Source organism: Lonchura striata, chromosome 16 (assembly GCF_046129695.1).
Source record: "Lonchura striata isolate bLonStr1 chromosome 16, bLonStr1.mat, whole genome shotgun sequence".
Taxonomy (NCBI): Eukaryota; Metazoa; Chordata; class Aves; order Passeriformes; family Estrildidae; genus Lonchura; species Lonchura striata.
In genome coordinates, this window is record NC_134618.1 from 5,570,590 (window position 1) to 5,594,654 (window position 24,065).

Genomic DNA, 24,065 nt, shown 5'->3' on the forward strand with positions numbered 1-24,065 from the left:
TGGCTTTATTTCATGAAACAGCACTAAACTTATATAAATGTTTTTGTCATTGCACATTACATCACATCAAAAATTATCACTTTAGGAATTGCTGTGTTAAATCTTTGCCTTTGCTTCCACTAAAAGAGGCAACAACATTTTAGCTGGCTGTAGTATTTTACAGATGAAGCATAGCTTTGTGTGTGTATATGTATCTGTTTATCTGTATAAACTTCTCTATTGAAATCTTAGTGTGAAGTGCCACATTAATTGATTGCTTCATTTTGCTGTTTAATCAGCTCTGAACTGTCAGTGCTGCAGCAGTTATTTTTACTTGGACTTCACCCTGGTGGCAGATTCCAGTTGGTTTAGTGCTGTGGATTTTAGTTTGTTCCCCCCGTCTTGCTTTGCTGCTGTATCTCCTCTTTAGGGGCTGTTTCAGCAGGTGCCTCTTCATTTGCCACCTGCCCTGGTGCAGTGAGTGATCATGCAATTTAGTTAATGTATTTTAATTATTTAGGTGACATTTCACCTTGCATGGTCAGGCTGAATATGTAAATGCATGGGAGTCTTTAGTTAAAAAGAACGGTATTTTTTTTTTAAAGAAGTGTGACGTTTGTGACCAATGATAACAAAGAAATAATCAAACATAATAAGGCAAAATTTATATTTAATCTCATTCCCATTACCGTTTTTATATCTTATCTCTTTAGCAATCATTGATTTATGATTTATGCACTTGGTAGAGAGAGTGTGTGTATAGCTCTCCACATCAGTACCCGAAATGTGCCACGGTCAGGGTGTGGCATGCACCACTTCATAAGGCCAGGCATGATTTTCAAACCCAATAATGCAGCATTAAAAGTAACTAAGACTTGTTCCCTTTACATTTTAAAATTGTTTTTCGCCTGGGGATTGTGCTAATTAATTTACTAAGTATATTTTGTGTTTTAATGAGATGGCTTAAATGAGTTAAAAGTATTTTCTTGTAGCAAAGGATAAAAGTCCAAGTATCAATCAAAAAAACCTCGAGTCTCTTGCACGCTCACTCATTTGCATAATGTACATTCAACTTAAAAAAAAAAAAAGAGAAAAATATGCAGTTCTCTTTATTAACCTTTATTAAATCATAATGATAACTTTGATTTTGAAGTATTTAATATGGCAAGGAAAAAAAAATCCTACCAAAAAGCAATCCAATGAGCCCAATGGCCGGATTCGCTGTCTGCATCCCTGCCCTGGTGCTGGCAGCAGCAGTGGCACTGTGGGGACAGTAGATGGCTGTAGAAAAGTGTGTTGAGCGCTCCTGTGCCAGCGCAGCGAGATTGGGGAAGGCCTTGACCTGACGGGATGCAGCTTTCATCTGAAGTACATTTAAAGAGATAAAGGAGAAGCAGGGTGCAGTACATGTTCCTTTCTTTCCCGCAGGAGCTTTGCTTTGAGTTTAAAAATTTCTCAAATGCGGGATTTGTGAACTGGGTCCGTCAGCAGGGAGAGGTAATGGCTCGAGAGCCACCAGAGTCACTCTGAGGATTCCCCCCTCCCTCGAGACATCTTAGAAATCCTCCTGTAAATTCCTACAGAGGGGGCGTCTGTAGATCCCATAATAATAATCGTCAGGAAGTGGAATAATCCCATTTATTTATTTATTATTACTTTTTTTTTCCCTCTCCCCCCCACCCCTCCTCTCCAGTGTAGTTGGCTGCCTTTAGTGCACGGACCTGCTCATTAAATAGATACACCAAGAACTGTTACCTAAGCAAGCTTGACAGTAAAGAAAGGACAGACTGAGTTAGGGAGAAAAAGGGAAGAAAAAAGACAGCCTGAAGCAAGTCACTTCACACGCAGAAAGAGCCACTGAACGAAGGCTGTTCTCATAAACAAACTAAAAAAAATACCTTGTATAAGAAGAGAACTGTGAGGACTTGACAGAAAAAAAGGCAAGATTTTCTACCCACTGTTTTCAGTTTTCCTTCCAGATATACTTGGTGAAGTAAGGAGACTTCTGTTTGCTGACAGAGCCCTTGATTTCTTTCAAGATGATGATGTATTTGTGGGTAGGTAGTGTCTCTCTCCATGTCAATCTTTTGTTAATAAATGGACTTTGGGAGGGTGGATTTTAGCCTGTAGTTGCAGCATGTTTTGTGCTATGGAAGATGTTTGTGCTGCAGGGGAGCGTGGCTGGGGTGCAGTACCTGTGCTTGCATTTCCAGGCAGGGTTGAAACAAAGCGGGTCATTTACGTGAAGCTGGCATTTATTTTCATGATTTGCAGGATGTGGCAGGGTGCACTGCTTTCTTTTCAATGCCTTAGAACATATTGCAATTGTGTAAGATTCACTGTGGGGCTCAGTTACAAAGAGAATACTGCATCACTTGTGGCTGCTCAGAATTTGCTTTCTTTGTAAGAAATGAAACAATTTTAATGTGATTAAAACTTCTAATGTGTGTTACTTAACCCAGTTGCTTTTATACTAATTGTCACACTCTCTCTTGGCTTTTGAAGTTTCTGGCTATTGACAACTGCAGATAAGGAAAGAGATACTGTGTTCCTATTTCTGTGATTTTACATTCAGCATTGTTCTGATTCCTTGCAGCAAAATCTGCTCATCTTAAAAATAATGTTGTGTTGTGGCATGTATGTTTTGAATTAGTAAAGCTATTCACCTGTGAATTCATCTAGGTTTTGATACAGAATGTTTTATTTCTTAGCAAAACAAACCCACAAAGAGATCACTGAACAAATCTGCATACTTAAAAGCTTTTCTGTGTTCCTCTTCAAAGCCTGTACATCTTCTGGGAAAATATTTTAAACTAATCTCATTTGACAATCTTTTTATTTATTTAATTTAAATGTATGTAAAAATAGACAGGCGTGCAGCTAATCTGGGCCACCTCTGCAAAACAGGCTGCAGAGGAGCAACATTGGATTCTCAGAGATATTATCAGTAATCACTTCTTCTCTTTTTAAATCGCTGCTGGTTCTTGCTGTAAATCTCCCTTTATGCCTTCTTCTCATTTCTGCTGACCCTCCACTATATCTTAGTAACTTTTGTCACCCGTGCAAAAGGCACTGCATGTAGACTTTTAAGTTTGTTTTTTTCAGTACTTTGACCTGTGCTATCGTTTCGGGAGCTCACCAATCACCGAGCCTTATGATTTTGTCTTTTTCTTTTTTTCTGGGTTCTGTAGTACAAGTCCCTTGAATTTTCACCAGTGTGTCTGTGCATTTACCAGCAACCCTGACTGCTGCTGGCTTTTAACCCTTACCACATTCTCTATTGAAGCTGCTGGTGCAAGGATTCATTTCATTCTCTTTTTAGATTTATAAATCAGATCCCTCAGTTGCAGCAGCATGTCTTTCATTCAGTTTGTGCTGTGCTGTTAGAGTTGCCATCATCCAAAGGAGAAGCACAATAAATATGTGGGTATAAGCCCTTCTTTCTAATATACACACTAATGTGAAAGGATGTGCATTATTTTGTATTATTCTGTTTCTCTGTGGCATTGGCTCAAAAGGTTTAAAACCCAGGGATCTTCTCCCTCCCCAAGCCTAGGAATCGTGGTTAATTTGAAAATTTAGTGAAATACATTTTCTTCCAGGTAGCTATGCAGTTTTCTGTGAGTTTTACTGCACTGTATTTTTTATTTTTGATGAACTTTTCTAGTTATTCTTTTTAGAGATGTATATAAATGTTTTAAGCAAAACAGCCATAGTAACAAGCAGTTACCAATTCCTGGTTTTCAAAGCTCCTAGTAATTCATACAGAGGTTCTAGTAATTAGTATTTCTCATTTATAAGTGTGTTCATTCCATTTTTTAGTCCCTTTTACTTACATTATAGGATATATGTTTTGTTCTGGTTTTCTGATTTGCAGAATCAGTCCCTCTCTCTTTTGGCACTGCTGCACCTGGGTATTGAGTATTCTTCCTATTTGCAACTGAACTTTTCTAGTCTAAATTATTTGTATAAAATCTCAAGATTAGTAGGAAGAAGCAGAGAATAAACTTTTTTTTTTTTTTAATTTTAGCAGAACATTATGACTTTGTGGGTTTTTATGGACATAGAGGATTTTTATTCACAGACTTTTTTTTCTGAAATGTTATGATTTTTAAACTCTATACATCAGGTGACCATGCATAGGTACCTAATATGCAGCATATGTAAAAGATGCTGTAGGTAAACAGGAGACTCAGTAGATGTAGGTGCAAGGAATAAACTCACAGCAGCACTTGAAATGCTTTCTCCTGACATCACATCAATTTTTTATGTAATTATAAAAAGCTTCTCAGCAATATTATTAAAATTTAAAGTAGCCAACTTGTGTGAAAATGTAATCTTCCCTTTTTAAAGGCCTTAAAATTAACTTATTACATTGGCTGAGATTTTTTCAGTCTAGTCACTCATTTATGTGGCAGTGCTTACTTGTTTCATTTTGTGTGTAATATAGAAACCTTTTGGATATTTACAATGTAAAAGAAAATTTTGATTTCTTCCCATTTTCTAATCTCTTACTTAGACATTATCCTGGAACAGTTTGATGTCTTTTTTTTTTTAATTGCTGACAGTGGTATCAAATTCCTTTTATTTCAAGCTGAGCATGTTTAGCTAACTTAAAACATTGTGCAAGAATGCAGAGCACAGACCCTAATTCAGTCTGTTGAACAGAACAGTCTTGATTAGGTGCTGTATTTTAAATACTTACTTCAACATTTCAAAAAGTAGAGAAAGTTTTTAGTACTGTTAACCCTGTCAAAGGAAATCTATATTTGTTGACAGCCTAAACAATTGAATGATGTTTGTATTTATATTTTCCTCCTTCCCTGGACAAAGGAGAACTTTTTTTTTTTGGTCTGGTACTTTATTCATAGGAATCAGAATGTGATGTAGGAATCAGAGTCCATCAGTGTCAGAGTTCACACTGACCAAGAAACTTTCAAAGCTTTCAGGTGTTACTGATTTAGGAACTAGTGAAACCAAAAGGGAAATCATTCTCTCAGAGGGGTACAGACCCTTTACATCTGCTGCTGCTGCAGTTTAATGCCCCTTTCTCCCCAAAATAAGATTGTTGCAGTGACTCAGGGTGTTCTGAATGACTGTAGATGCTCATTCCCATTTCCTGTGTAACTCACCTCCCCAAAGGTGATGGGGTTTGCTCAGAATGTAGCAAATATTTGTGTTGGGGTTCTTGCAGTTTGAGTGATCTGAAGTTGCTGAATCGTGTTTAGTGTGTAACTTTTGCTGGCTGAAAGCTGAGAGTGCTCCCAGTCTTTCAGAGTCCCCTCTTTCTGTACACTGTTCCTCCTCTTCCTCCTCCTCTTTTTCATACTTTGAAAAATAAACTTTGTCCATTTGACAGCACAAGCAACTCTTGATTCCCAAGCAAACAGCTCCATGGTTGGCTGTTTTCCATCTGGTTGTTCAATTCCCCCTGCTCTCATGTTCAATTTTCATATTCTGAGATAGAAGTTGAGCATTTAAAGTTACTACATGTCATGAAAAAATCAAATGTAATTAAATGTTGCCATAGAAAAAACTAGAACAAAATAATTTGTAAATATAATTTTAAAATAAAAATTCTTGGGTTTCCTCATTTTGTTGTATGCTACAATACTGGACTAAAATTACTTTAATGCACTATAATACAGTTTTATAAATTTTATAAACATCTAATTAATGTCTGCATAGTCAGAGTAGTGCTTCATTCCTGTCAGTCTGCTGTTCTTTTTAATAATAGGGAATAAGTTGTCAGAAATGTTGTGTATATTTAGCAGAGATTTTTTTCAGTAGCAGCTTCAGAATGATACTTGATCAAACAAGGCAGAAAGTATGTCAGCAAATAAAATTTGGTATTTTTCCCAAAACTAGACTAGGCAGATACAGAGAAAGAGATTAAAAAAAAAAAAAAAAAAAAGTGTATGCAATAGCAACAAGATAATTTCTTCTGGCAATAGGACACTGTTTTGACAACTCTACAATAAAGCTTTTGGGTCCAATACAGAGAATTGTACTTGTCTGAGTTAGCAAAATGTTCCTTAAATGAACATCTGGGAAGAAGTCTGGAAGAAAAGGAAATAACAGACTCTAGCACAAATTTAATCTGGTTATTTAGAAGTTTAAACTCCTTTATGGTTGCATTTCTTGTGCCTCTTCTATTTAGAGGCATCCTAATAGACACATATGAGTCGGTGTCAGCTCCCATATCCAAAAGCAGATGGAATTTTATTCAGCTGACCAAAGTCTGCCTGTTTTTATGCACCAAATGTGTGCAGGCACAGAGTGTGCCTTTCTCCTGGCTCGCAGAAGGGTGTCATTTCCAGCCTAACTTGTGCTTCTTGTGCTGCAGGACACCTTTGTAAAGACTGTTTTTCTAAAGGAAATGAGAACCCTAAGCAGATGTGGAGATGCTTAAAATTATAAAGGCACAAAACCTTAGAATTTTTTTAATTGCAGTAAAGAACAAATACAGTGCTTATATTTTTTTTTGCTAACTTTACCTACTGTGTATTTTGTAGCATTGAAGTTGTGTGCATTAAGCAGAGGATTTCTCTATCCAATGGGGATTTCCAAAAAAACCCTGGACTAAGACAAAATGCACTGCTGACTGTGCTTAAAGAGCTACAGACAGTGAGATCCAGCATGAACTAAGCTGAAAGAATAAATGACTCTGCTGAGAAACATTGTCAGAGAAACACTTCAGCAGTATAGATTTTATTGCATAGAATTACTGAGTAATCAAAGTATTTAGATCCTTTTAGTTAAGAAAAATCAAACATATTAGCAGAAAAGCTGCAGATATCTTCAGAGTCAGAATGATCCTCATTCTGCTTTCCACTGAGACTTTGAATAAAACATGTAGCTTCATCCTCTGCATCTGACTGCCTGACCATGGATGTTGAATAAATATGTACCTTTTATTATTAGCACAGAAAAATACAAAATGATTTCATAATAGAGTATGCTGATGTGAATAGTAAGGATCTTCAAGGGTATCTGGCTCAATAAACTTGAATAATGAAGTATTGCAATTTATAAATCTACGGTCTTGATGGTTAGAACAAAAGCACTGACAGAGGTGTTGAATGAAAATAGGATTACAATTAGTTATGGTAGAATCTAAGACAATTCTCAGTAGGCTGTCATTATGTATCTATTGGAACACACACATAAGTTGGCTTAAAATCATATATATATAATACTTCATGTTGTGATGACAAAGCTAAAAATCACACTAGCATACAAAGCATGAAGACATTCAGCAAAATCACATTTTTTAGTATGAAAGGAGAAGTGAAACAGAAGAGAAACTGCAGATAGGCAAGTGAGCCAGTTTTGGTTTGTAAAAGCAATGTACATTCCTTAAGAGACCAACATACTTTAGTATTTGATGAAACTGAATTGAAAGAGGGCCAAACTGAACTTAAGCCTCAATAATATATGTATTATCAGTACTAATTCTTGCAGCAGAATCTGTGCATTTTGTGTAAGGCAGCATGACTGACTTGCTCTGCTCTCTTTTGAAGTTGCATTATATGTTCTGTACAGTTTAATTGCCAAACCTGCTCTCCCCCCTTCCTTTGGCAGGGAGTTGCACTTGTCCAATTAACCTTATCTTCATCGTGTCCCCCTTAATAGCATTGGTTTCCATCAGAGCTTTGAATGAGCTGCGTGGGTGTCCTTATCAGTGCAGGGATGTGTGAGGAGAGAATTGAACAAAGGCTGCCTGAGATGTGGCTGGGTGAGCAGGTTGGAGCCCTCCCATTGTCCCAGGATTTTATCTCTCACTGGAAATCCTGAGCATCACTTCTGGGACTGGTGGCTTCAGCTGCTGCAGCTGCAGAACCTCGGCTGCTCTTGGAATGGCCTTAGCTGTGGAGGCAGAGAAGTGAACAAGTCCTGAAGATTTTTGTGGGCAGTTGAGAAAGCTTGTTTGTGTCTTGAGATTAATATCTTGATGTGTTCCTTTTGGATGTTTATTGCAGTGAAGCTGTCATAGTCCCTCAGCCAAGATTTACTTATCTTTTTGCTGTAATGTGCAAGTGCCACTAGGCTGGATTTACCTTTTAGAACTAGTTAAACTGTCTCAGTTTAATCAACAGAAGGGGATGTTTACTAATCAAAGTCTGGGTATCTGTTCACATCTTTTGATGTCTTTCCATATGACTTCCTTTTCCCCTTCTGCTCCTGGATTGATATTCCTTCCTTGCCAAACAGATGAATCTGTGTTTGGATCCTTGTTATAGCCTAGTATGGAAATGCACCTGTCCTTACTGCAGCCAGAAAGCTGAAGTCCAACATTTCTGCAGAAATTACTGCTTTCACATAGGGTTCTACCACACTGGGTATATTTTTCCCCATCAAGATGGCAGCTGTGCAATGGGTTGGCTGCAGCTAGCAGCCAAATCCCCTCAATGGTACAGGGAAGGAGGAGGAAAGGGAAAAACTGGAGTGAGAGAGCTCAAGAAACAGCAGGAAAACATAGATATCATGTCCTGATCACTGTCACAGACACAGCAGTCTTGCCTTGGAAGAAATGACATAATTTATTGTCAATTATCATTTCTGCCAATTCAGTTTGTCAATTTAATTTCTGGTTCAGGTAGTGGAAAACAAAATCAAGTCGCCTTTTCCTTATCACAATTTAAACTCCCCCTCTTCAGCAGGGCAGTGAGTGACATGGAGGGATTGCAGTCAGGACACAGGAGTTTCTCTCTGCAGCTCCTTCTTATTCTTGCTGTGCTCCCTGGGTGTTCCTCCATGGGCACAACACAGATTTAAGTCAGCCAAATACATCAGACTAACTCTGATTATTGGCATTTCAAGTTTTCTTCATAGATTGTTGTGTTGGTAGAGTTTTGTACATTTCATCTTTTATGATATATATATATATAATATACGGGGACTTCTTTTATAGGGGAAAAGCTGATGTATGTTTGAATTTTACTTTTCAGTGAGCTTCTCCTAAAATATAATTACAGGAATTCGAGGAAGGATAAAATGTGACAACATATTTGTGAATTGTGAGATTTAGCAGAGACTGAAGTAGATCTTATTATTGATGTGCTTCCTGCTTCATTAAATTCCCCTTAAGGTTTGCAGCATGGATATGGATCATTTGCAATAATAATTATGCAGTGATCGATTGATTGTGTCTGACATTGTACTTGTCACCTTGAAATGCAAAAACCATTTATTTTCAAGTGTGTGAACATTCCTCTCTAACGTCAGACACCAGCATGCACCAGTTGGTGTTAGAGAGGGATGAATTTTATAAAGTTGGGAATTCCTATTAACCTTTACCTAAAATGAAATGCCACTTGTCATTTTGCAAAAATGAAAATTGCCCAACCAGCAGTAGTTTTGGATTAGAAAGCACAGTCAAAGTTCAAAGGGATTGTTCAAACTGGAATGTTTGTATTTCAGCTGTTTCCTGCCTGTGTGTTACAAACGTGGGGATTTCAGCAGGTCTGTGGTGGGATGGGATGCAATGGGCACACGTGATAAAACTGAGGTCTCTGCTTTGGGAACTGGTGTGTGTCCTCTGGAGAGTCTGTCTGCCTCACTGAGACTTTGAGTCACTGCAGGATTAACTGGAAAATCAGCAAAAAAATGCTTCAACTGTAGTCATTCTATGAGTGAAATGCTGTACATTTCATTTTTTAAGCAGTGTAATAATCATGACAATGTCATCTCCCTTTTCTTAAGTATATTTGTAGCAATGAATGAAACTCTGTCCTTTGGGCCTTCAGAATTTTGTCACTATTGAAGTTCCAGTGAAGCAGCTGGTTGGTGGCTGCAGTTAAAGTGAAGTTCATCTGTGCTTTCTCAACAACTGTTAAAGCAGCAGCCAAGGGAAATGTTGTTTCTACATATTCCACTTGGAGCTTTTGCAGGGCATCCATTGTTATGGAATAGGAAGTGGAGACCAAAACTGTGTTTGGTGAGATGAGATTTGATTAAAAAGTGACGTTTTCAAAGTCAAAAGCTGGCTTTAAATTGCATCAAACCAAATATTTATTATTACTTTAATTTGAGATTTAAACTTTTATTCAGAGGCCTAGCTTACCTGAGATTTGGTTTGTTTTAATCAGGATTAAAAAAAAAAACCGTATGGGTCTTTTAATTGAAAAAATGCAAATTTTAAGATTGTCAATATTCTTTAGGGTGAAATGTTGTGCAGATGATTTTATTCCCTCCAAGGGTGAATACAGGTAGGCATATAAATAGGAATATGGTAATGTTTAATATATTGATTAACATACAACCAATTTGAGGAGTAACTGCAATGCTGATGGTAAGGTGGCAATGTTGATTGTACTTCTGATTTAAAAATTAGCAACTCTAGTTTTTACCAGGGTGTGGATACTGAATAGAGCTTAAAATACTGCTTTGTATGTGTGATGTAAGAAACATAATTCAGTTTTTTTAAAAGCAGGTATTTTTTACTCAACACGCGTGTAAGATAACTGAAACTCCTAGTCTGGAGAAAGGTTTCAGCTGTATTGTTTTCAGCAACTCTCCTCTTTTAGCTTGTGAGTTTTTCAGAAAATATCCCAAGTCAATGCTATGAATTTGCAGAAGAATCTGAGATAAATTGCACCACCTGGGAACACACTCAATATATCCCATTCTTCCCCATTAAGTTGTAATTGGAATATAGTATCACTTTTTTTGAAAGACTGAATACCTGAAAGGTATTCAATTCTCAGCCACGAGGAACTCCTAATTATAAATGCAAAGCCCAGCTGGAATTTTTTTACTTATTTCCCATTTTCTTTATCCAGTGGAAGTGTTGGGAAAATGGAGGGAACTTTGTTTTGTGAGGAACACTCGCAATGGCCACGACTGTTTGTCCAGTTGTACCCTCACACTCCAATCTTGTCTGGAACTGCAGCATCCCAGCAGCAACAGGAACAGCAGAGGAAGAAGGAGAAAACAATATATGTCACTGAAAGGGAAGGAAAATGAAGGGGAGAGAGGTCAAGGGCTGAAATGAAAGGAGAATATTTAAGATCAGAACAGCTACTGTCCTTTTCAGTTAAATCTGAAGAAATTGTGTCCTCTTGACATCACTAAGGTTCAGCTTCTAAAGCCACCCACAGAGTGAACTTATTTTTTGTCTTCTTGTGTTTCAAGCCCTATTTGCTGTCACAGAATCTGGAGTAACTCTGCAATGCTGTTAATAATAATGTCTTTACTGTGCTATGCTTTGGTTGTAGATACAGATGGCACCACCCTCTCAGATAAGGAAAATTAGTTCCAACAGAGACCGTTCTTAAAAACTTTATTTTTGGGGGTGTCATTTTGGCTGAAAGGCAATTAAAGCTTGCTTTAGAAAAGGGTCTTTTACCCTTCTGGTGGGACTTAGCTGCAGTTCTTTTAATTGGATGGTTAAGAGTCAGAGTGTTTTAGTTACTTTCTGTTTTCCCTGCATGTCTGGCAGCATGTTTGATGACTTTATGAGCAGCAACAGGATAATAATAATGATATGATGCAAATTTTGATTTGTATATTGGACAATTCCTCATAAGAAGTAGGATAAATAGAAGAGGATATTCTCAAGCAAGGGAAAAAAGCTGATCTAACACAATGACAAAATTACACTTGCTATAGGAAAAAGGTGCTGGAGACAAATGAGGAATGTGGAATTAAGTCTTGTAAAGACTAGGAAGGTAATTTAATAATACATACAGGCCTAACTAAGGTGGCATAAAACATCTCATTCTACAGCTCACGTGTGAGGAATCCTGTGGTGTGATGCAGTGAGGTGTTACTAGCACTTGTAAAAGTTCCTCATGCACTTCTGTTTCTTACTATTCATTATTAATGTGTGTGTTAAACATTTACTCTCTTATTTCAGAAGGTTATCATATGCTATTAACGTAAAACTACACAGTAAAAGCAAAGATAACAATCCTGGTTTAAGTTAATATATGGATGTTCACAGCCAGTGAACAAATTCTTAATTTAAATTGGTTTATAAAAAGCTATTATAAACAGACAAGTCAAATTTATCTCTTAGCTATAAAAACCACACACAAGTGAGCCACATGTTCAATTGGAATGTTTCTTGCTAAAAACCAAGCCTATTCATGTCTTATTCTGTTGGATATGGAGAAATTAATGTTTACAGCAGTTTTGCAGCAGTGTTTTACACACTGAAGATCTTTTCTATGGTACTACTGAAGTAATATGGTTCAGTCATCTTTTAAATGAAGTGACTCCGATTTACTTTAGAGATATGTCTTACTAGGGAACACATTTAAAAATGTTATCACAGTCAAATAAGCTAAATATGACCAAGCAATATTGTATCTATTTTTGGTAGATGCACGTTACTTAACTGGCTAAGTGTTATAGTGCAGCATCCCTTATGGAAAACTCAGCACACACAGTTTCACATGTGCTGGTGTTATTTTAACCAGTCCTTTCAGTCCTGTTACACTGACTTTGTTTAATTCAAACCCACCATTTCCCACAGCAAGGCAAGTCTGTGGGATGAGTTGTTTTGGACATGATTTGCTGTATGAGAATCTTGTTTTCACATAGATTTCATATATGTTGAAAGTTCTGTTTATTTGGAACTATTTCATGTAAATGCCACCATGTTATTACTTTTCAGATGAGCTGCACTTCAACAGAATAGTCTCAAGCAGTAAAAATTATTGGGATTTCATTAGGGAAATTGTAGAAATTACAGCTGATTAACTTGTCACTGAATTATGGCTGTATCTTGGAAAATAAAATGCTGAGCTGAATAGCCAGGAATAGCTTAGGTGTTGTAGGATAGGCCTGAGAATGATTTGTCAGTGTCACCTGATCACAGCATAGTGTCACTTACCAAATTGTTTTCACCCCTGATGATTTATTGTGAATTGCTGATTTTTAGAACTACATCTGTTGCCCTAAAGAGCCCGGATGTGTTCAGCAAAGTATATTTGCATGACATGAGAGGTGATTCTTGGATACCCCCTTTGGAAATCACACTGGAGAAGTTCATAATTTATTTCTTTAAATCTCCCTCATCTCTATTCAGGATGAATTTCAGGTAAAAAAGTTTAAATCTGTGTCCTGGGTCTGGCTGTGGTGGAGTTTATTGTCCCCCCAGAAGCTGTGCTGGGGTGTGAGGCAGGAACACCTTTCCCACCAAGGGAAATCCTGACCCTTGCTCCACACTTTCACTCCTTCTTGGGCAGCAAATCAATTCTTCCACCCTTATGGTACTCCTTTTCATCTCAGATTTTGAGATTCTGCCGGGTGAATACTCCTATTCAGTTTCTCAGAGTCATCCCCAGTGCTTTGAGTCCAATGTGATGATTCCATTATTTTGGTATTCATATCCAGTGTTTTGTCAGGATGCCAAACTACTCTCTGAGATACTCAGGTCACAAACGGGAAAAAATATTTTTGAATTGGTTATATCCTTGATGACTCTAAATTAAATGTAATGAAATGTTGGAATTAAAGCATGTAAACTTGGAGGGTTTTTTATGTTTTAAAGAACTCTTGCAAACAACAGAAACTGCTCTCCAAAATTCAAAATGCAAAGTGCCAAAAATGGATGGTACTCACCCGTGTGAATTAGGAGGTGCTTTGTAATAATGTATTGTTTCTCCCTTGGAGATTGCAACCTGGTTAAGAATAATGATTTTTATATTCAGTAATACATCTAGATCCACTTGTAATTCTTAAGTTACATGTAGTACTCCAGGAAAATAAATATTTCATTACCAAGTGTCAGACTTATGGGCTAATTAACATTTCAGGAACTAAGGAAGAAGTGTCATTAACTCGATTCTTGGAACTATGCAGGGTGTTGTTCCTGATACTTCTGTGGAATTTCTGCAGTGGAAGTGAATAGACAGAATTATGACCAGTTACATGTTGGTGTTGAATGAGAGGAGTCCAATTGATGATGAGGTTGCAGAACACAGAGAAACTTCCATAAATCCAGTTCAGGGACCCACGTGGTCCAGGGAGTCATCAGTGAATGTGTGGGAAGTCTCTGAATGCCAAGAGCATTTTTCAGTCCAATTAGGAAAATAATATCTGATCTCTTTTGGTGACAAGGAGGAACCCTGGCAGCGTATGAGACTGAGATGTCTCAGTGTCAGCTTATGGTAAATGCTTTATCTTTTAAGGAAAGGGCTTGCAACTAAAGCACCTGGAGTCTAACTCCAAAAGGGCAGTACTCCCAAGTTTAAATATTTAATGCTTGTTTTTCAGCTTTCATCTGTTTGCTTATTTGTTTGCTTGCAGCTGACTAGTATTGCAGGAATTGTCTAGGAAGGATTGAGGGGAAGACACATGGAAGGAAAATGACACAAAATTCTGGGCTTGAATTAGGCTCTCCAGGAGCAAGTTGGCTTTTCAACTCCATAATAAAGTTCAAGGTAGCAATATTTTTGTCCTCCTGTCTCCTGTGAGACAGGTGTAGAAGCCTTGTGGCAATATAAAGCACAATACTAAACTGTTCAGTGATTGATTTGGACAGTTCAGTATCCAACATGGTTGTTAGGGCAAAATTAGCTACAGCAGTGAAATACCTAAAGTGAAAGACTGCAGACTGTCGAGCTCTTCCCAGTGAACCCAGATGTGTGACTGAGCCTGGAAAGGTTTAAAAAGGAGGGGAATTCTGTCCTTTCATTTAGGGATTCCTGTCACATTTCGAAACCTGTGCAAATCTGTCAATGGCATTTACATTCTTTCTTCCCAGCTGGGGTATATTGCACATTGAAGACAGAGATTTTCAGAGAGAAAGTTACAGCATTCTTCCATGGAGTTTTTGCAGGAAGATGGATAGTTCTGTCCAGAGATCCACTGTGAGCAATTTTTAATGGCAATTTTTGCAGTTTAATAATTGCACAATTGGACCACAGACCTGTATGTAAAGCCATTTATAAAAAAGGTAGGAAGCTGGCATTCTGTGTAATAACAGGTATCAATGCAGGTTTTTTTTTTTTTTTTTTACTCAGAGTGTTGTGGCTTCAGCTTTTACCACAGAGTATCATTGGAATTATTTCAAGCAAGCAAACTATCAGATAGCTCTTCTCGGTTTGTTACAGAATAATTTGTTTTCCATTGACAAAAACATATAGAAAGCTTTATTTCCATTGATGTAAGCAATCGTTAATAATGGGGCCAAATATTGAATTATTCTGGATACATTAGTTCTTCCAGGTGTACCTTACAACAGGCACATTTCAGAAAGAACTGGGTTACAAATATTATCTACAAGCTCAAAAATCTGCTACCTTTAAATATCTCAGACTGCAGGGAAAACAATGATTAGGCTAAAAAAGGAGCACAAAATGCAACTTTACCTGAGCATTAATGCATTGTATTTGATGATAATAAAAAGTACCTGAAATGCTTGTCACTGGTTGTTCTGAAGGGTTAAAGTATTTGCAGCCTAAACCTGCATTATGCAAAGTAGTTTATTAATTTACATGTATTTCTATGTGATAGCAGGTCAGTGAGGCATGTTTCTCTGATTTACTGTGCATAATAAGTGTATGAAATATCTATTCCACAGTGTCTTTGGACTTCACAGTAACAGTCCCATTTTGAGGTACTGTGGTTAATCTAAAACTATACAGCTGAACAGAAAAACAAAACCAGTCCCAAATATGAATAAATGATTTGCTACTTAATATGTCAGTGTTTTTTGTCAGGTTGATAACATTAGGCTCAGCTGCATTCAATTCTAAACCCTGCAATATTTGAAGCCTGATATTGTGCCTCACTAAATTTAATACATGGACCTCAGTAATAGAGGAAATCACTTTAGCACTTGGCAGTTTGTAATGCTGTATAAAATTGACTGCCCCGCAAACACAATAGCGATAATAAAAATTGTGGTCAGTAGGGGGGTGTAATGCATTTTCCAGCCTCAGCAAAGGTCCAGAGGAGATTTATTGAGATTTTGCTGTTTGGGTGAGGATCAATAGAGCTTCGTTAATAATTTGTTCGAAGGGCACCCTTCAGGGATATGACATTTTACTTTAAAACTTTGATAATTTCGAAAGCATGCCTGGTGATAACAATGTCAAGTTCCTGTGTTTTGTGGGCATGGATTTTTGCATTCAGCTTGTGGGAGCATTTACTTTCCCAGCAATTACATTTGAAATCATTCAATATATGAAGCAGGCCAGTATTGATAACAAGATTCCACATTTTCTAACACAACTCTTCAGAAAGAATCCCAAGCACATCCTCAAGTCCTCCATCTTGTCTGTTGTATTTTCTTCTGTAAGCAGAGAACATTTAAATATTCTGTGATCTCTTGGTGGTACATAATTTTCATGAATGATCTGGAACAACACTCTTATTTTTATGACTGTAGAATTAGGTTTCATGAGAACCTTCCCCTTTACCTTCCTAGTGCTGCAGGACTGCATAATAACTATTAGGTTGGCTTGGATATCTGTACTTTTTTATTTTCCTAAAAGAAACTTCACTTTCTGGGCTAAGCAAGCCTTCCTTTTCTGTCAGCAACTTTTGATGGACACTGCTGTTTGTAAGGAAACAAAAATTTGTCATCACTTGGCAGTTGGAACACAGGGACAGGGTCTAGCAGAAGGATTTATTTCCAATGAGCATGCACAAAGTAAGATTTATGACTTTTGCAGCTCTGATGATGTTCCTTACACAGTTGCTGAGCTACAGCAAATTAAAGGATCCAGGAATACTGAGGGGTGTGTTTTTGTAATGAGGGAAAAGAGACAGAAGCAATAAGAAGATAATTAAGGTAACAACTTGTGAAAAATTAAAGTGTTTCTGTCTTTCATTTTTGAATCTCTGAGCATAAACTTTGTAGTTGTTAATTTAATTGCTGATGTTCTCTGTATCCCTGAAGAATATTAAGGATTAATCATCTGGTTCATTCCAACAAGAGATAAGGCCTAAGTGAATTGAAATTTTACCAATTTAACCCTCTCTCCCTTCTAATATGACATGATTAACATTCTTCAATTAACAACACATAATTATTCTAAAGGCCTCATTGCACTTACTCCATTTTTCAGTTTCAGGTTGCCCTTTGTAGGTATTTTAAAACTGAATAGAAGGCAGACTATATTTTTGTTCTGTATTATCAGTCACTTAAGTTCAGCCAAATTACAAGAATTGAGATTTTTAAATTTTACTTATTTTGCTCTTTTCCCCCTAATGATTTCTATGTGCATGTCCTGAAAATCAGTTCTGATTAGCAGAACATTTTCTTGAAGGCCCCTCTTTAAGGACAGCCAAGTATTTATTTTCCAACCTTTGCCAATCTGAGTAAATTTCCTTAATTATTTGTGGCAGAATACTGATTTACAGCACTGGCCATTTCATTGAGCCCTAGAATACAGAGTTTTTCATTTAAATATACTACATAATGTATTGTTTATTTTTTTTAAATAAAAGATAATGACATTATTTACATTCCAATACTTTGGTTTTGAGCAACACTGAATAAAAATACAGCTCTTTTATGCAACCTGGTATTTACTGAAGTGCTTTCCAGCATCTTTCACTGGGTAAACAGTACAGAGTTGCTTTGTGTCTTGTGGATAATGAAGCTGATGTTGGTGGGGAATCATTAATTTGTGGTAAAATAAGACAAAACAAACCTAGTTAGGAAAAAAATACATATGTTTTCCTTTTAAAAGCAAGGAGGTAAGGGAAGTTTACTGATATGTAGAGGTATCATTCTAGAATTGCAGATATATAGCACTAGATATGAAAACATTGCTGTTTTTATTTTTTAATTTTTAAAAGGAAAATGGTGTTGCTTCCCTACATAGTGCTTAAAGCATTCCATATTTTTTTTTTTTCCTCTTTAAGGCTTGTGATCCTTTAAATACCAATTATTTTCAATTCAAATTTTAATGGGGCAGATGCATGATAACCATGACTATTCCTGCTGTATTTGTCAGGGTTCTGTACTGTGAAAATCTGGGATATTTCATGTTAGGGACATGATGAGTCCATTGTAAGACTGGACCTCTCCAGCTGTCAGTACATCCCCAGGTACAGCCTGAAGTGACAATGCTTTCTCCTGCACATCAAACAAAACTGCATTAGGGGAGAAATTAATCACATTAATGTTCTTGCATGCATTAAAGTTGCAGGACTTTATTGAAAACTACTAAAATCAACTATGATATACAGGACTACAGAAGGGGAAGAAGTCTAACTTGCTAAAAAATGCAATCAAGGATGATTGAAATATGGATATATGATCAGGGCAACAGTTGTGTGTGTGTGTACATATATATATATGTTTATTTATAAATACATTTACATGTACCAACTTAAAAGATATCCAGGTTTTTCTCTTTCAGAAACAAACAAAACATCAGCTTCTTTACATTAGTAGAAAGGAGACTGACATTTTTAGGGAACTAAAACATGCTATCTTTTCACGGGTCAGAAAAATTGCTTCCCAACAATTAAACACAGTTGTTATTTTGTTGTTTCTAGAGGTTCATGTTCACTTGATGATTGTGACAGGTGGGGAAAGGATGCCCACAGACAGCAATGGTTCTCTCCACTGCTGCATTTTTAAAAACGTGTCAGGGCTGAATTGTTTGAAATTTTGCTCAAGAGGAAAAATACTACCAGTGGAATAATCAGCAAGTGAAATGACTTCGACCCCAGGCACTACCTGTCTTTGCAAATTTCTGCCCTGGCTCCCTCCTTCCAGCAGGCAGGCAGGAGTCTTGGAATATTAATGTTAAATGTGAGGAATGCCTTGGACACTGTGGTTCCTGCACCCGTGCATGCACTTGTGCTCTCCGAGGTCAGGGAGCTGGGCTGAGGAGCACAGCCTGAGCTCTGGTGGCATTCCAGAGAATATTCCAATCAGGATGGCAATTAACACCTGCACAGCCAGCACCTAATTCCCTTTCCTGCTCCCTCTGCAATGGATGCAGCAAAACAAGAAGCAAACTTTTTTCCCCATTTTTTTATCTACGTTCTGCATTGATCATTATTGTGGGGCTCAGCATCTGATCACCCCTTTTTTAGAAGCATTGATGAGTGACGCTTCCTAAAATAAGCACAGAACTTGTGCCAGTAAATCCCCTCTGGAAGTTTCAAAACTTTTTTCAGGATCTTTCCTTCAATTTAACCAAATCTGCTTCTTTTGAAATTAGCAAAGGAGTTCCTTTTTTCAGTGAAAGTGAAAACAATTCTTTTGTTTAATCGAAGAATGGCAAAGATGTTTGACTCATTTTGACAGTTGTGATATGCAGGATGTGACCCTAGCCAAGGCAGTGATAATTGTATTTAAAAATCAGCCAGTATTACAGAAGCAACTAGGATGAAAGAGAGATCCTATTTAAAATAAATTAATATGAAGAATGAAACATGAATTAGGAACTTCCATCACTGTTCTGCAGCAGAAGCCACATGAGCACTGGTGATGTGCAAAGGGAGAAATAACTTCAGCGGAGAATAACTCCTGATTTTTTTGGTGTGTTTTGTTTATTTGTTCCATAGTTGGGTATAGTTTCAGGTTTATCAAAGAAAAGCCATAGGAAGACCACTAAATCACAGACTTAATTGCAGTTTCTTCCTCTGTCAGCTTTTGGGGAGCCAGATGCTCTGTGGTGTGAGCAATGCTGAATGTACTCATTAGCAAGACAGCTGAGGGGAGCATCCCAGGGGGTTGTTCCTGGCCTGCAGCCCCCACCAAGACCTACAGCCTCAGATCTATGGCATCCTTAGGTATTTTACACTTTATTTTACCTCTCACAACAGGCCCTAGCCTTTCCTGGTTACTGCCGTGCTGTGTTACTCTAATGCATGAAGGCAATGGCTTTGCTCTGGGAGGGCTGCTGAAAATTTTCATCATAGAAGCAGACTCTGAGGTCTGGTTTAATTCATTCTGGGAAATTCTACAGAGAAATCTTCTAGTTAGTGAAAAAAAACCAAACAAACAAACAACCAGTTATTGTATGTTCTGTAATGTACTGTGTGCTGGGGGAAAAGAGGGAAAAATCCTGCACTGTTCAACTGTTTGGCTACTTGAAAAAATATGAGCAAAGAGAAAACAAAATAGACAACTGAATCTGTAGTTCCTTGAGATAAAAGACACCTATATTGTTCTGTACTTTTGTCAGCAAACATCCTCAGATTTATTTCTGCTGAAACTATTTCTGCAGCACCACAAAGTCATATTAGGCTCCTGGACATTGGTAAGGTTCTTTGTGGGGTAAAAATAAGCACACGACTGGAATATTGAGCTGAATGACAGGTTGTCAAACCCTTAACAATTCAGGGTTTCTGCAGCCACTGCCCTCTCCTGCTGCACTGTGGAGGGAACATCCATGGAACAGGATGCAAGGACAGGATCCTTCTCAGCCTCCAGATGTAAATCCTGAACAATCCATCTCCTTCAGAGCTGTTTGTGATGCCATTCCAGGGTGAATGGAATGGACTTTCATGATAAGTTTTGGTACTAGGACAATTTATTGCTGAAGTTTAGAATGTACTGAAAAAAAGGAGCTGTGCTTGGCTCAAATTCATGTTTGATTTGGATGGGCAAGTATTTTTGTGCAACTTGTGTTGGCATCTACCCAAGGGACAAGAAATACTTGAACAGCAAATCCAGGTGAATGCAGAGAATTTATCTGTGTCTTTCACTGGTTCCCTTTCTCTGGGTTTACCTTTATTTCCTTATTTAGTTATTTATCAGAACAATGCTCTTTCTTAGGAACATCAGTGTTCTCCAGGTAAGTCCTGAAGCCCATATTTGCTACACTTAATTGCAGTTAAGGATGCACTTAAATTTTCTGATTTCCTCTATGCAGACAGACTCCTACAGGCCTGAAATACTTCTGCAGTAGGGCTGCAAAGGCAGTATAATTCAAAGTAAGATAAATGCAATGTTAAGCTTCTGACATACAGAATTTAAGTAAATCCTAGGTTTACTTCGTTTTTTGATGCCTATGAGCTGTGACCCATCCACGTGCTCCTAAATTTCAAGCGTTTGGTGTTGATTTGGTGATAAATTATCCATTATAGGTGTTTTTCCTTTCTTTTGTCACTGACAAGACACACCAAGTATGGTACCTTGCTGCTGGTATATTTACACTTTGATACCCAAACAAAAAACAACTGATGATAGCTACAAAAACTGACTGATTTCACAGGTGAAGTGTAAAAACTCACTTATACACTGTGGCCTGTCAGAAGCGTGTGGCAAGCAGACTGGAAAATATGACATTCCTTCTCTAGCATCTTTCTCCAAGGATGATTTCATATGCAACTTAGAAAAAAAAATTCAAACAAACAAGAAATAATATATATTTTAATTAAAATAACAATTCAAATTTTATTTGAATTAACAAATAACCCAGTCTGAGTATGATAATTAAGTTGCAGATGTATTTTAAAAGTCTGAATTATAAAGGTTTGTTCTTACTTTCTTATGTATCACTGGGTAATTTATCCATTAGTATTTCTCTCACTGTAAATGTCCAGGAGAAAGCAGGGTCAGTATTTTCAAATAGTTGTTTCTAGTAGCATGAGCCTTGCAGTTCTAGGATACTCAGTTTCAGAGGTGTGGCTATGTGTTGAATATATTGCATTTAATTTTGAAGCATTTTTCACCATTTTTAAATTAGCAATAGCAGAATAAATGTCTGTAACCTCGCTTTGATCTATAACAATTTACTGAATGATATGCAGATTAATGAAACTTAATTAGCAAGTGAAAAACTGTGTTGTCATTAATTTGTGGGAAATGCTGGTTAACAGATGACAAGTGTGTCTGTACTAAGTTAAGCTGCTGTTGATGTTTTTCTTTTGAAATCATTCAGAAATTCGGTCTTGCACTGACAAAAGGACAGAGAGGTGAAACTCAGATTTTCATGGCAAGTTGTTTGCAGGATGTTTGGCTGCACGAGAAGCTGGGCCAGAGGGGATTGCTGGTGCTGCCTGTGACCCAAGACAAGGGGTCACACTAAAGGTGACCAGGAAAGGACTCAGGCTCTCCCTCATCAGCTACAAACGTTCACCTTTTGAAAAGTTGAACAAATGTTCATTATTTCAAAATATTGGCTTGAACACAAAGGCTGGCTCTTGAATTTCACACACCAGGGACAACAAGGACTGGCCAGTTCAGTTCTGCCCCAGCCCCAGCAAGGCACTTCAGTAACCACTTTGGCAAAAAAACGAAGTTGAAGTGTCAGTAAAGAATGCTGTTAAATCTAACAAAGCCTTTTAGACTGTGGGAGCAACTCCAGGTTGTTCACATTTACACAGATTGCTTGTTGGGTAGGCTGTGGAGCAAGAAAGCTTTGAGGAAAGGATAATTTCTGTGTTCAATGCACACTGCTTGCTACATTTAATTACATCAAAGATCACTAAATTTCCCTCTAGTAATTAATATGCATTTCTAGAGCAGTTTATGTCTTACATAAAGCAGCAGTGCCTATAGTCCAAAAACATTTCAGCTGACCAGCAATGCAGATAAATACATAAAAACAGGAATGGGAAAAAAGTATGAAAATAAAGAGCCTTCTGTGAGGAGAAAATATAGCACAATAGTCAATTCTACCCTTGCAGAATTATCTTTTTTTCCACTGACCATGGTAATTGATATTTTGGGTAGAAATTGAGGTCTGCAGTTCTGGATTGTGAATCTAGTGTGTATAAGGTTTTTGTTTGTTTATTTGTGAGGCTTGTTTGTTGGTTGGTTTTCTGGTTTGTTTTTTTTAAACAATTCAGGTATAGAATTCTGTTTTTACTTTTTGCCAGGGCTTGTTATATATACTTTTATAAGAGTTTCAAAGTCATCAAGGCTAACAAACAGCAATTTTGTACTCATGGCAGTTTCTAGATTTTTCACTGTTATAGGTAACTAGCATTGTGAAATATGACATCATGATGATGTCAGAGAAAAATCAGTACATTTTTTTATCACATGTAATTGAGTGACCAAATTAATGGTATCACTGATGAATATGTTGCAGTATCACCAGGTTAAGTAACAAGAAGGAAGAGGAAATCCACACCAGAAGGATTAAATACTACTAAAGAAGTAGCAAAAGACATTTGAAATAGGAATGCTATAGGAACATCACCTTACTGTTGCTGTTATTTATAGGTATATGTCCAAGAATGCTACATTATAAACAATGTGGATAAAAGTTGTACTCTGTAGCAGTATAACTGGAGCAATATAATTTAATTAAGTCTTTTGTTTTGTGTTGTGCTCTGTTTGAATTGAGCATCTTACTAGCATTGCATTGTTGTTCAGGGTGATCACATCGCTGCAGTGATAAAATAGCTGCAGAATTTTTCACTTGTCTACATCTGCTTTTATTAAGTGTTTAAATGTTTTGCTTTTATCTGCAAAATCCAGAGTTAGGTACCTGCATGCATTGAACAATGCATTATCAGAACACATAAAAATGGATGTAACAGTGTCAGTTGTGTTTAATCACAGTATACATAAAAGTGTCCCAAATCCTACCCCCATAGCTTAGAAAGGAATTAGGAACATTTGATGTCTGTGGTAAATTCAGAGCTAAGAATTTGGGATAGAAGGCTTTATTTAGTCTTTTAAAGGGTTCTTTTTGAGGTACAGCCACTGGATTCCAAGTCAGTAATCCAGAGATGCCTCTTTCTGCCTTGCACTGTGGTTTTGAGATGTCTCCTCTTTAACAGATCGTGCAGAGCAGCCCACAGGTTTTCTTTTGAGGGGCAGGGGACAACGTTTATAACTTATCTAAGTTCACATCATTTGAAAAAAGGGTACACTGCATACTTTTAACTGTCTAATTCACTGTCAAAGAATAATGTGGTTGTCAAAAGCTTGAGCAGTTCAAAATCCATTTGATAAACATGGAAAGCAAGTTATGATGCATTATTTAAGCAGAAGTGATTGAAACAGATCAGTGCAGGTAAAAGCATCAAAGGGAAGTCCATTATATTTTTGCCTTATTTCTCACTCTCCAAACTTTCCAAGCTTTAAACAAATCTGGAGACAGAATTTTGGGACACTTTTATTTGATGAAACACAGTACAGTTGCTGATGTGTTATGTCCCTGTGTGCGGCAGTGCATGACTGAAGGGTGTTTATCACATTT

At 37.3% G+C, this 24,065-nt stretch overlaps 1 protein-coding gene across 42 annotated transcripts in view; it reads left to right on the top strand.

Moving 5' to 3' along the window:
• RBFOX1 (RNA binding fox-1 homolog 1) overlaps positions 1 to 24,065 on the top strand; it is a 1,167,105-nt gene that overhangs the window by 814,949 nt on the left and 328,091 nt on the right. For 2 of the 42 annotated variants that reach the window (XM_077786833.1, XM_077786832.1), the window contains exon 1: positions 1,916 to 2,036. The exons of 39 other annotated variants lie outside the window; for them this stretch is intronic. The gene's annotated coding sequence lies outside the window, so the exon portion shown is untranslated. Of the gene's footprint in view, positions 1 to 1,640; positions 2,037 to 24,065 lie in introns of those variants that run through there. One more of the 42 variants, XM_021531184.3, reaches the window with a different exon arrangement.